The 12,357-nt window shown below is 47.4% G+C and overlaps 1 protein-coding gene across 3 annotated transcripts in view; it reads right to left on the reverse strand.

The window, feature by feature from the left end:
- Window positions 1–12,357, reverse strand: part of ZNF423 (zinc finger protein 423) — a 251,791-nt gene that overhangs the window by 149,783 nt on the left and 89,651 nt on the right. The window contains exon 1 of one of the 3 annotated variants that reach the window (XM_040409705.1): window positions 10,750–10,791. The exons of the other annotated variants lie outside the window; for them this stretch is intronic. The gene's annotated coding sequence lies outside the window, so the exon portion shown is untranslated. Of the gene's footprint in view, window positions 1–10,749; window positions 10,792–12,357 lie in introns of those variants that run through there. 3 annotated transcript variants of the gene reach the window in all.

The following is a 12,357-nucleotide window of genomic DNA, read 5'->3' on the forward strand; positions in this document are numbered from 1 at the left end:
ATCACAGCATTTGCTGGGTGTGGTCCATAGACTTCTCTACAGGGAAAAAAACTAAACTGAAAAAGTCACAAAACCAGAAGGTGGAAAGTTAAGTACTGTACAAAGAGTGGGACATTTATCAAAAGGAGAACTGGCTTAGTTGCCCCTGGCCACCAATCAAATTCCACTTTTTATTTTCCACAGCTTCTTTAGCAAATGAAAGGAGGAATCTGATTGGTTACTATGCCAGTTTTCCTTTACACCAGTTTAGATAAATCGCCATTTAAATCTGGCTTCGTTGCCCATAGCAACCAATCAGATTCCACCTTATTTGCCAAAGGAGCCGTGAAAAATGAAAGGTGGAATTTAACTGGTTGCTACGGGCAACGAAGCCAGTTTTCCTTTACAACAATTTTGATAAATCCCCCCCATTTCTTCTGACATACAGCGACAAACGTGACTGAATAACATTCAACACAGGAATCGCCAACATCGGGAGGACAGGAACACGATGAGAACGAGTACATTCAAGGCCTTGGTTATTTCCATTTCCAGATTTAGAGAAGAAACATGTAAAAAAAAAATATATATTATATATATATATATATATATCTCTATCACACTGGAGGGTGGGCGGCACTAGGGTCAGCGTCTTCATTGCCGCGGGATTGATATTTTGTGCAGTGAAATTGCGCCCCCCGCTAAGCTATTGATTTATAGCAGGGATCAATCAGAAATCCGGCGCTTGTGTCACCTTCCCATCTATCGTTTTTATCAAATAGCTAAACGTTATACAGCATCCATATTACAGAAGGGCTAAAGATTTTGTACCAGCGTAAACCCACAGTCCAGCAACATCTTCAACACATTTTGCAAGACTCACCAAGACGCATTTGAGCGGTTTCCATGAAGCTACAGACACCCGATTTAAAGATGAGCCATCAGCTCTCCTCCCATGTCCATTTTAGTAAATAACTGTATCCCCCCTGTGAAATCATCGAGTATCTTAGATCTGTACATCGTGCACATCCTCTGTTATTCCTCCAGGAAATGTATGAATAAATGGATAACTGGATGTTCCCAGCTTGAACTGGAGGAAGAGGAGGGGGGGGGGGGGGTTGACTCCGCGCATTAAAAACTCCTGTATTAAAAAAAAAAAAACGCCTGTGTTGCATCGGATGACCTAGTACAGTGAGGTCTGAATGTCCCAGTAGAGTATAGATCTGGTGACTACTGGAGCCCATTGTTTCCAATGGTCGCCAGGTCTGTGTTACATGCCACTTACTACTTTGGGTCTCTGTGCTACCCGCTGCGCACATGGCAAAGATGGAAGCCAAAATGTGCAGTGAAATCTGGCAAGAATGATCACCTTGTTATACAGGGAGTGCAGAATTATTAGGCAAGTTGTATTTTTGAGGATTAATTTTATTATTGAACAACAACCATGTTCTCAATGAACCCAAAAAACTCATTAATATCAAAGCTGAATATTTTTGGAAGTAGTTTTTAGTTTGTTTTTAGTTTTAGCTATTTTAGGGGGATATCTGTGTGTGCAGGTGACTATTACTGTGCATAATTATTAGGCAACTTAACAAAAAACAAATATATACCCATTTCAATTATTTATTTTTACCAGTGAAACCAATATAACATCTCAACATTCACAAATATACATTTCTGACATTCAAAAACAAAACAAAAACAAATCAGTGACCAATATAGCCACCTTTCTTTGCAAGGACACTCAAAAGCCTGCCATCCATGGATTCTGTCAGTGTTTTGATCTGTTCACCATCAACATTGCGTGCAGCAGCAACCACAGCCTCCCAGACACTGTTCAGAGAGGTGTACTGTTTTCCCTCCTTGTAAATCTCACATTTGATGATGGACCACAGGTTCTCAATGGGGTTCAGATCAGGTGAACAAGGAGGCCATGTCATTAGATTTTCTTCTTTTATACCCTTTCTTGCCAGCCACGCTGTGGAGTACTTGGACGCGTGTGATGGAGCATTGTCCTGCATGAAAATCATGTTTTTCTTGAAGGATGCAGACTTCTTCCTGTACCACTGCTTGAAAAAGGTGTCTTCCAGAAACTGGCAGTAGGACTGGGAGTTGAGCTTGACTCCATCCTCAACCCGAAAAGGCCCCACAAGCTCATCTTTGATGATACCAGCCCAAACCAGTACTCCACCTCCACCTTGCTGGCGTCTGAGTCGGACTGGAGCTCTCTGCCCTTTACCAATCCAGCCACGGGCCCATCCATCTGGCCCATCAAGACTCACTCTCATTTCATCAGTCCATAAAACCTTAGAAAAATCAGTCTTGAGATATTTCTTGGCCCAGTCTTGACGTTTCAGCTTGTGTGTCTTGTTCAGTGGTGGTCGTCTTTCAGCCTTTCTTACCTTGGCCATGTCTCTGAGTATTGCACACCTTGTGCTTTTGGGCACTCCAGTGATGTTGCAGCTCTGAAATATGGCCAAACTGGTGGCAAGTGGCATCTTGGCAGCTGCACGCTTGACTTTTCTCAGTTCATGGGCAGTTATTTTGCGCCTTGGTTTCTCCACAGGCTTCTTGCGACCCTGTTGACTATTTTGAATGAAACGCTTGATTGTTCGATGATCACGCTTCAGAAGCTTTGCAATTTTAAGAGTGCTGCATCCCTCTGCAAGATATCTCACTATTTTAGACTTTTCTGAGCCTGTCAAGTCCTTCTTTTGACCCATTTTGCCAAAGGAAAGGAAGTTGCCTAATAATTATGCACACCTAATATAGGGTGTTGATGTCATTAGACCACACCCCTTCTCATTACAGAGATGCACATCACCTAATATGCTTAATTGGTAGTAGGCTTTCGAGCCTATACAGCTTGGAGTAAGACAACATGCATAAAGAGGATGATGTGGTCAAAATACTCATTTGCCTAATAATTCTGCACGCAGTGTACACGTCTCATATTAGATTCACACCGGCCACATGCACCTTATGGACGGGTTCACACAGTGGGTATTTGATGAAGATTTTTGGCACATTTAAAAAAATAAAAAATTCTTTACGGGTTCTTACATGAATTTTGCACCAAAATTATTTTAACCAGTGGGGGGAAAAAACGAAGCAGAATAACCGCATGTGTTTTTAAAAGTCATCTGTATTTTTTAATGGAGGTTTTTTCAGGCATTTTTCGCACACAGCGGCCCAGATTTACTAATGTGTCTGCGCCAAAAAAAGAGTGGTGCAAATTGTCACATCCAACATGCTTGACAAGAGGGTGGGGCTTCATGAAAAAGCGAGGAGCTTCAAGTGACAGGGCGGGCCTAAAGAGGTGCCATTTTGCTCCATAATTCTGTCCCAATTCCAATGTAGAAAATCTGTCTCAAAGTAAGGGCTCGTTCACACAAACATATTTTGCGTTCCGTATACGGAACCATTAATTTCAATGGGTCCGCAAAAGATGCAGACAGCACTCTGTGTGCTGTCCACATCCGTTGCTCCGTTCCGTGACCCCGCAAAAATTATGAGTCCTGTCCTATTCTTGTCCGTTTTGCGGACAAGAATAGGCATTTCTCTAATGGGCCTCCTGTTCCATTCCGTAAATTGTGGAGGGCACACGGGCAGCATCCGTTGTTTGTTTTTTTTTGCATCCGCAATTTGTGGACCGCAAAAAAACAGCACGGTCGTGTGAACAAGCCCTAAGCCAACCAATAGTTGGTATAAAGATAAAGAGAAGTGTCCATCCCTGCACCAGATTTATCATCCAGCCGCGTGATAAATCTGGTGCAGGTCCAGAGGGCACGCCATCAGAATTAGGCTACATGCACTCAAACATTGTTTGTTTCCGTGTCCGTTCCGGGTTTTTTTGCGGATAGGTTGCGGGCCCATTCATTTCACCGTGTGCTGTCCGCATCAGTATGTCCGTTCCGTAGCCCCGCAAAAAAAATGTCCTATTCTTGTCTGTTTTAGGCATTGTTACAATGGATCCGCAAAAAAAAAAAAAAAAAAGGCATACGGATGTCATCCTTTTTTTTTGCGGATCCGCAATACGGTTGTGTGCATGTAGCCTTAAAAAATCTCTATCCTTGTGGCCATATCCGGGGCAGATTCCATGGTCGTGCAAAGCCTGGCAGAAATCTGCTGTGGGTTCCACTGGAAAAATACACATCAGATTTTTCCAACGTGTATTTCTGCCATGTGAACATGCCCTTAGAGGAGAAACCATTTCATTAAATATTGCATAGTTCACATGTGGCTAAGGCCTCATGCACACACAGCACATGACGAGATGTAGGCACGTCAAGTGCCGCCCCATTGTGCCTATACACACACACACACCATTATATTACGGAGATATCCTCCCATAGCTTTTCCCACTGTATATAATACAGTGGCCCAGATTAACTAACATATTGGCACAAAAAAAAAAAAAAAAAGGGAAGAGCAAATTGGCGCATCTAGGGTTTCTACACTTTTTTCCATCATTTAAAAAAAAAAAAAGTGGAGCTTACCAAAAAGTAGGCAGGGCTTTATGGAAAGGGTTAGGACTAAAATGCGCAATTTTGCATCAATATTTTCATGCAATTCTGGTGTAAAAATATGTCTCAAAGTAAGCCAACCGATAATTGGTATCAGGCTGGTATCATCCACCCCGAGCCCCCCTTATAAATCTGGTGCAGGTCCAGACGGCCAGTCTAAGCTTACGCCATCTTTAGCCTTAGTGAATCTGGGCTTGTGTGTATAACCTGCATTAGGTTAGGAAGCAAACAGAGCCGTCAATAGGAATATGGGCACTGCTGTGTAGCTGCTGGTAAGAATACCACCACCGAGAGAACGCCATCGGATATCTTGACTAACCAGGCTCGTACAGCGTACACGCAGTAAAGAAGGCAGCACGTATAATGGTGGCACTAAATGAAACGGTTCTCAGCCACTGAACAGGGCCGTATAATATGGTCCGAGCTGATAAATCATTTTGCAAATCTGCTCACTCTCTGCAAACCACAACACACCATGTTCGGATTAGTTTTTAATGGGGTTTTCTGGGAATTATTTAAAATGGCCGCCAGTAACCTGTCCTAGAACGTGAGCAGGACTGATTGCCGGTAGGGGGGTGAGGGACACTACTCTCTGGAACTTGCATGAATTACATATTGGTGGGCGCTCCTGTCAGGCTGCTCAGCCATGATGGCATATCATAGACAGGATTGCATCATTACAAGCTATTATAGAGAAGTGAAGCCCTGCCCCCTCACCTCCCTAGGCAGCTCTTCAAGTGGCGGCGACCAGTCCTGGTCTCACTTCCTGGAAGGCCCGGGCTTCTGGCATGCACAAATGGTGTCACGTATACAAGTGAGGGAAGACGAAAAGTACCGCTGTTGTCCCTAGCAACCAAATGGCACACGTCCATGTCAGGTTTGGAAATTAAATCAGTGACCTGACTGGCTGCTATGGAATACACCTTCCATGTTTGCCCGTTGCTTGGCAAGACCTTCTGCATCCTGTAGGCCTACACTGGCCAGACCAACGAGGGCATCACGTGATGGACAGCAGCATTTCATCAAAATCAATGGAAAGCAGTGGGGAAAAAAAATAAGTGATAAGGCTGGCCGCAGGCTAGCCTGGATTTGTGGGAGGGACCAGTACCTGTTTAAGCGGTCCACTTCTCCCAGGCAGCACGTCGGCATTCGGACGTCGCTACTTCCGGGTGTGACGTCATCACCAAGCGTCCGCACGAGTTGGAGGCGCATAAGTACGGGGGCACAGCATTCTATGACTACCACAGGTCCTTCTCGGCCAAAGCGGCAGCCATTTGGGCCCAGTTCCAGGTAGTCACGGACTGGAGCGATATTGACATGGAGCTATTTTGTAGGCACTTCGCCAGTCTGAAGTCCCCGATGTGCGCCACATGTCAGTCTCCTGCTCATACTACCGCCTGGTGCCCTTTGGCTGACCTCACAGCTGCCCCCAGTACCTCCAGAGGTGGGATCAACCCGGGTCCTAGCCAGCAGTCAACCCAGTTTGACAAGCTGGGGAGACCCATTCATTACTTGGGAAAAGCCCAGCTCTGCAACAACTTTAACTATGCTGTCTGCAACTTCAGCCAGTGCAGGCTCCTACATATCTGTGCCACATGTTTCAGGGCACATCCGGTCACGGTCTGCACCGTGAAGCCGGCATGACTGAGCCGGGTAAATGTCGAGGTCCTAGACCAGCTGGTGAGGCTTCATCCCGTTCAGCCGTTCCGCGCTTTTCTGGTGGAAGGTTTTTCACGGGGGTTCCACACTGGGCTCATCGCCTTGCCTCAGCAGACGCATGAATGCCCCAACCTGCAGTCGGCTTCTAATCATGCTGATTTGGTGGATCTGCTGCTGGCAAGTGAGCTGGAGAAGGGCTTTATCATTGGTCCTTTCTAGTCCTCTCCTTTTTGCACGTGGAGGGTGAGCCCGGTGGGGGTGGTTCAGGGAAAATACTCAAATAAATTCCGTTTGATTTATGACTTGTCTGCTCCGCATTCTTCCCACGTTCCAAGTCTCAACTCACTGATTCCGTCTGAAGAGTTTTCATTGAAGTATACTTCCGTGGACCAGGCTATCCAGGTCATTCTACAGACAGGCAGGGGCGCTTGGCTGTCCAAGGCAGATGTCTCTGATGCGTTCAAACTGCTGCCTATTAGCCCATCTCTCTGGCAGTGGCATGGCATCAAATGGAGAGAGGCATACTATTTCGCCACCAAGTTGACGTTTGGTTCCAAGAGCAGCCCCAGTCTGTTTGACAAATTAGAGCAGCCCCTGGAATGGATTTTCCAGGGTTGCCAGAATGTCATTCACTACCTGGATGATTTTCTGTTGATAGAAGAACCCTCACGGGCGCCTGCTGACTTGCAGGTTCTCTTGCAAGTTTTCAAGGACTTAAACATTCCGGTGGCTGCCCACAAAACAGAAGGGCCTGCGCAGGTTGTCACGTTCTTGGGGATCTCCCTGGATTCACGCGCCATGTCGGCCAGTCTACCACAAGACAAACTCGACAGGATCAAGTCAGGTGTCCGTTCTTTGCTCATGTCTCAGGTTTGCACCAAGAGAGAATTGCAGTCTCTGTTGGGCATGTTAAACTTTGCCATGAGGATCATTCCTCAGGGTAGATCATTTATTTCAAGATTGTTAGTCTTACTGCAACAGACCAGTGATTTGGACGCATCAGTGCATCTTAATGCCAACGCCCGGGCAGATCTGTTCATGTGGGACAGATTTCTCAGCGGGTGGAATGGCATTTCCATGTTTATTCCAAGGGCCACTTCTGATTCTCCACACGTATTTTCAGACGCGGCTGCCTCGGTAGGTGTCGCGGCCATATTTGGCTCTCATTGGTTCGCCGGCTCATGGCCCACGCACGTACTACAGATGCCGGGGTTTTCTCAGACGTCGGCATTGTTTGAGATCTATCCTATTGTAGCAGCTGCTATAGTTTGGGGGCATAGGTGGTCGGGTCACACGGTGGTTTTCCACACTGACAACATGGCGACTGCAGAGATCATTAACAAGGGTAGGTCCAAATCGTTACTCATCATGTCTTTCATGAGTAGGTTGACCTGGGTAGCCCTGGAACAGGGGTTTCATTTCCATGCCCAGTTTTTGGACGGAGTCAGCAATGTGGCAGCTGATGCTTTATCTCGTTTTGATTTTTCACGCTTTTTCTTACAGAACCCAGAAGCAGACTCGGTGGGCACCCCGGTACCGGACTGGCGGCTGCTGGTCTTGGACTAGACTCTCTGATGGTGGTCGCCAGTTCACTCAATACGAAGTCTTTGTCGACCAGTACATTGAAGTCATACCGCCGAGCGTGGGTAGTTTTCTTAGACTTCCAGTTGGTATATCCTAGGGGTGACGCTGGTCAGGTTAAGTATATGGTGGCTTTCGTGTCTTATTGTCACTCGGTATTGGCGTTATCCTACAACACCATTAGGCTATATTTGGCAGGGGTGCAGCATTTTTTGGCACTTCAAGAGCCAGACAGACCCTCTGTATTTGCAGCTCACCCGATTAAGGCCATCCTCAGAGGCATCCAGAAGAGCCAGGTCACGGTCAAGTCGGTCCGTCAACCAATTACGGGGGACACGTTTCGTAGCCTGTCGGAAGTCCTCTCGTTGTCACCATTCGGGGTCCTTCCCAGCCTGGTGATCAAGGCAGCGATGTACTTGGCGTTTTATGGGTTTTTAAGACCAGGTGAAGTGACTCAGGCCAGACGAGGGGCGGTGGCTCTCCGCAAGGGAGACTTAGTTAGGATGGGCAGTGTCTTTCATCTGCAGTTGCCTCACAATAAAACTAGGCAGGTAGGTCTCGGCCATGTAGTCAAATTCTTCCAGACCACAAACGCATGGTGTCCAGTGACAGTCTTGGACAACCTCTTGCTGGCCCTTAGTCTCCACGGCCCCCCCGACCCGTTACTTCCATTCCCTGTTGATCCACTGACGGCCAGCCAGTTCACCAAACATATCCGTACCCTGTTGTCCAGTGTAGGATTGAATCCGGCTCAATTCTCGAGGCATTCTTTCCGCATCGGTGCGGCATCCGCAGCGTCCAAACATGGAGTTCCTGCGCATATCATCAAGCACTTGGGGCGCTGGCGCTCGGGGTGCTTTGTTCGGTATATCCCGGAGCCTCTGGCAGAATTGGTCCAAGCATTCAGTACATTGGCAGAATAGCACGGCAGGCCATCCTTCCCTCACTGGTGGGTTTTGCCCCCTTTTTCAGGCATACCGACCTAGTGAGGCCAAGGCACACCTCAGGCCAATTAGGTAGGGGGGTGGTGGTTGGGCATCCTCCATTCGCAAGGTCCTGTCCACAAGTGATAAGGCTGGCCGCAGGCTAGCCTGGATTTGTGGGAGGGACCAGTACCTGTTTAAGCGGTCCACTTCTCCCAGGCAGCACGTCGGCATTCGGACGTCCCCTGCCCACCCATTCCCATTCTTCATTCAGTCATTTAACTATCACATCCAGGGTATGCCCCCTTTTTCAGGCATACCGACCTAGTGAGGCCAAGGCACACCTCAGGCCAATTAGGTAGGGGGGTGGTGGTTGGGCATCCTCCATTCGCCAGGTCCTGTCCACAAATAAAAATACACTGACTCAAGAACAACAATCTGGAACATGATCATAAAGCACGCCCCCCCCCCCCCCAAAAAAAGAGGTGTGCATAAGGGTTCATTCACACGTCCGTTGTTTCTTTCCTGATCTGTTCCGTTTTTTGCGGAACAGATCTGGACCCATTCATTTTCAATGGGTCCTGAAAAAAATCGGACAGCTCAATGTCTGATTTTTTTTCAGGACCCATTGAAAATGAATGCGTCCAGATCTGTTCCGCAAAAAAACGGAATAGATCAGGAAAGAAACAACGGACGTGTGAATGGACCCTAACAAAGCAAGGAAGTATGGAGAACTGAGTGCGTGATCTGGATGAGACCGCAGGCGGCATGATGCAGTATCATGCGTAGCAGTGCACGGTGATAAGTAGCATCAGATTCACCCCCCTCCCCCCAACCTTGCTGCTTTTACATTCTTGATTTTTTTTTATTATCTATTTGTCCCCCGACATGAAATCCTTCGCCCAAAAGCAGGGCACTCGCCGTTTTATCTCCTACTGCAGGATGTGCGCTGAGCAAACCTGAACTCCTAGGACATTTGGGCTGAAAATTAGAAGGGAAAAATAATTGCTCGGGAGAACAATCCTGCTCTTCTACTTTGATTCAATCAATTACTATTATCTTCTGCTCCAGCTTTCGCGTCGCTCCCCCGAATCGGTTGTTTTAAACTTTTCCTCCGCAGTCAGCGATCTGGCTGGGACGAGCGGCCACCGCTCCCCTCTTGCCGCGGCCGTTATCACTTGCTCCCAGTCGGTGCTGGCCCGACACAGCCTTTCAGCCCTTCCATTTTATCTGTTCGCGCAGACCTCGGCCTGGCAGAGCTACCAGCCAAGCGTCTGCTGAGCAATCCCTGGAAAGGATGCCGCGTTACTCCCACAATCCGCTGGGAGTTCATTACTCGGAGATGGCTCTCCCAACTATCTACTAAATCCCACCAACAACCTACCCCATTTCCACCCCTCCCGTACTGGAGGAAAAAAAAAAAAAAAAAAACTTGTGACAAGAGCAGATAGAACAAAACCACAAATTTAGATTAATAAAGCTTTGTTGATTCGACGGGAACTTCGCAAGCCCTCAAGAATTCCACGGGAGACGGCGCGCGGCTCCAGTAATTTTCTGTTATATTATCTTTCTTGTAAAACCCTTCCCCGGGCTCGCCTCCCAAAAGGCTCCGGCTATCACAGTGACAGACGGAAATCAATGTGCACTCACCTATTGACATTTTTACATAGTTTTTGGATTTAGTAGCCAGCCCCCGAAACGCAATCAAATCTTCTGCCAAGCAAATAACAGGCACTTAGCTGGTCTACTATTAGAGTTACAAAGGAAAAAATGCAAGCACCCAAGGGAGGCAGGAGAGACGGCGGTGACGTCAGGGGTAATTGGGTGTCTGAGAGAGACTGCCAGCGGCTGGCCTGGACCCCCAGGGAATGCTCACTGAGCCAGGCTGCAACTCTAATAAAGGAAAGCACATTCTAGAAAGGGCATTATGCTGCACACAGGCTTCGGCAAGACTAAATAGATCAGCGGTAGAAGTATATAAATGTGCACATACACATAGATGTAAAAGATATAAAATAAAAAAAACTTGCATAGACACAAAACACCATATGAACCTAGTGCTCACATCTGTTTTTACTTACAACCTTGGGTGGGTTCTTCCAAGTGGGTTATTAAACTGAGCACTCCTGTCTCCTGCCGCACACCCTCCGCCAATAAACATGGTTAGGGGAGGGGGAGGGGATTTGGTATTGAGGGGAGGGGACCAGGATTTGTATATTTGGGAGGTGTAGTCTACTAAACATTTCAAAAGCAGAGAAAGGGTTAAAGAGATAGGGGGGGGACTTCATTTAAAAGAAGAAGAAAAAAGAAAAAGAAAAAAAGCATTACACCCCTGCAGTGACATGACTCCCATGTGGTATTGAGAAGGATCAGGACATTTGGACCCTTAGGCCCAGTTCACACTTCAGTTATTTGATCAGTTAGGCCCCATTCACACGTCCGCAATTTCGTTCCGGAATTGCAGACCCATTCATTTCTATGGGGCTGCACACGACGTGCGGCCTGGCTCCGGAAATGCGGACCCGCACTTCCGGGTCCGCATTTCCTTTCCCGAAAAAAATAGAACATGTCCTATTCTTGTCCGCAATAGGCATATTCTATTAGCGACGGCAATGGGCGGTCCGCAAAATGCAGAACGCACATTGCCGCTGTCCGTGTTTTGTGGATCCGTAAAACACGTTACGGACGTGTGAATGGAGCCTTATTGTGAGACAAAACCAGTGGCGAAGCCTCCACAGAGATCAGGTATAATGGAAAGATTTCTTCTTGTTCTGCGTTTTTGACCCAAACCTGGTTTTGGGCACAATAAGGCCTCACGCACACGACCGTGCCGTTTTTTGCGGTCTGCAAACCGCGGATCCGCAAAAAACGGAATATAAACGCAATATAAATGCCTATTCTTGTCTGCAAAGCGCGGACAAGAATAGGACATGTTATATTTTTTTAGCAGAGCCACGGATGCGGACAGCACACGGAGTGCTGTCCGCATCTTTTGTGGCCCCATTGAAGTGAATGGGTCCACATCCGAGCCGCAAAAACGGCGGCTCGGATGCGGACCCAAACAACGGTCGTGTGCATGAGGCCTAACTGATGGAAATAACTGACCAAATAACTGAACTCTGCCTAAGGCCTCTTTCAACACGAGTGGGCTTTCCGTCCGGATGCGATATGTGCGGAGAACGCACTGAATCCTCACCCCTTTCATTTTTCCCGCATCATCTTTATGTTCAGGAAAAATCGCATGTCCTATATTGTGCGTTTTTCACGCCGCTCTGGCTCCATAGAAGTGAATGGGGCTTGTGCGAAAAGCGGACGGAATCCGTATGCAATGCGTTGCTAGGAGATGTAGATTGTTATTCTTCAGTTTTGATTCACGAGCGTGAAAAACACATACAATCCGGACAGAAAACCGGAAATACTGATCCAAGAAAAAAGTGATTGAACTTGTGTGCAAAACCATCAGTTTTTTTACCTGAAAGGGTCCTGACACACGAACGTGTGTGACCCGTGCCCATGCTGCGGCCCGCAAATTGCGGGCCGCAATGCACGATCGCCGGCCGTAGGTCAGCCGCATCGGATCGCGGACCCATTCACTTTAATGGGTCCGCGATCCGCCTGTTCCGCAAAAAGATAGGACATGTTCTATCTTTTTGCGGAACGGAAGTACGGGACGCAACCCCACGGAAGCA

This window comes from Bufo bufo, chromosome 10 (assembly GCF_905171765.1).
Source record: "Bufo bufo chromosome 10, aBufBuf1.1, whole genome shotgun sequence".
Classification (NCBI taxonomy): domain Eukaryota; kingdom Metazoa; phylum Chordata; class Amphibia; order Anura; family Bufonidae; genus Bufo; species Bufo bufo.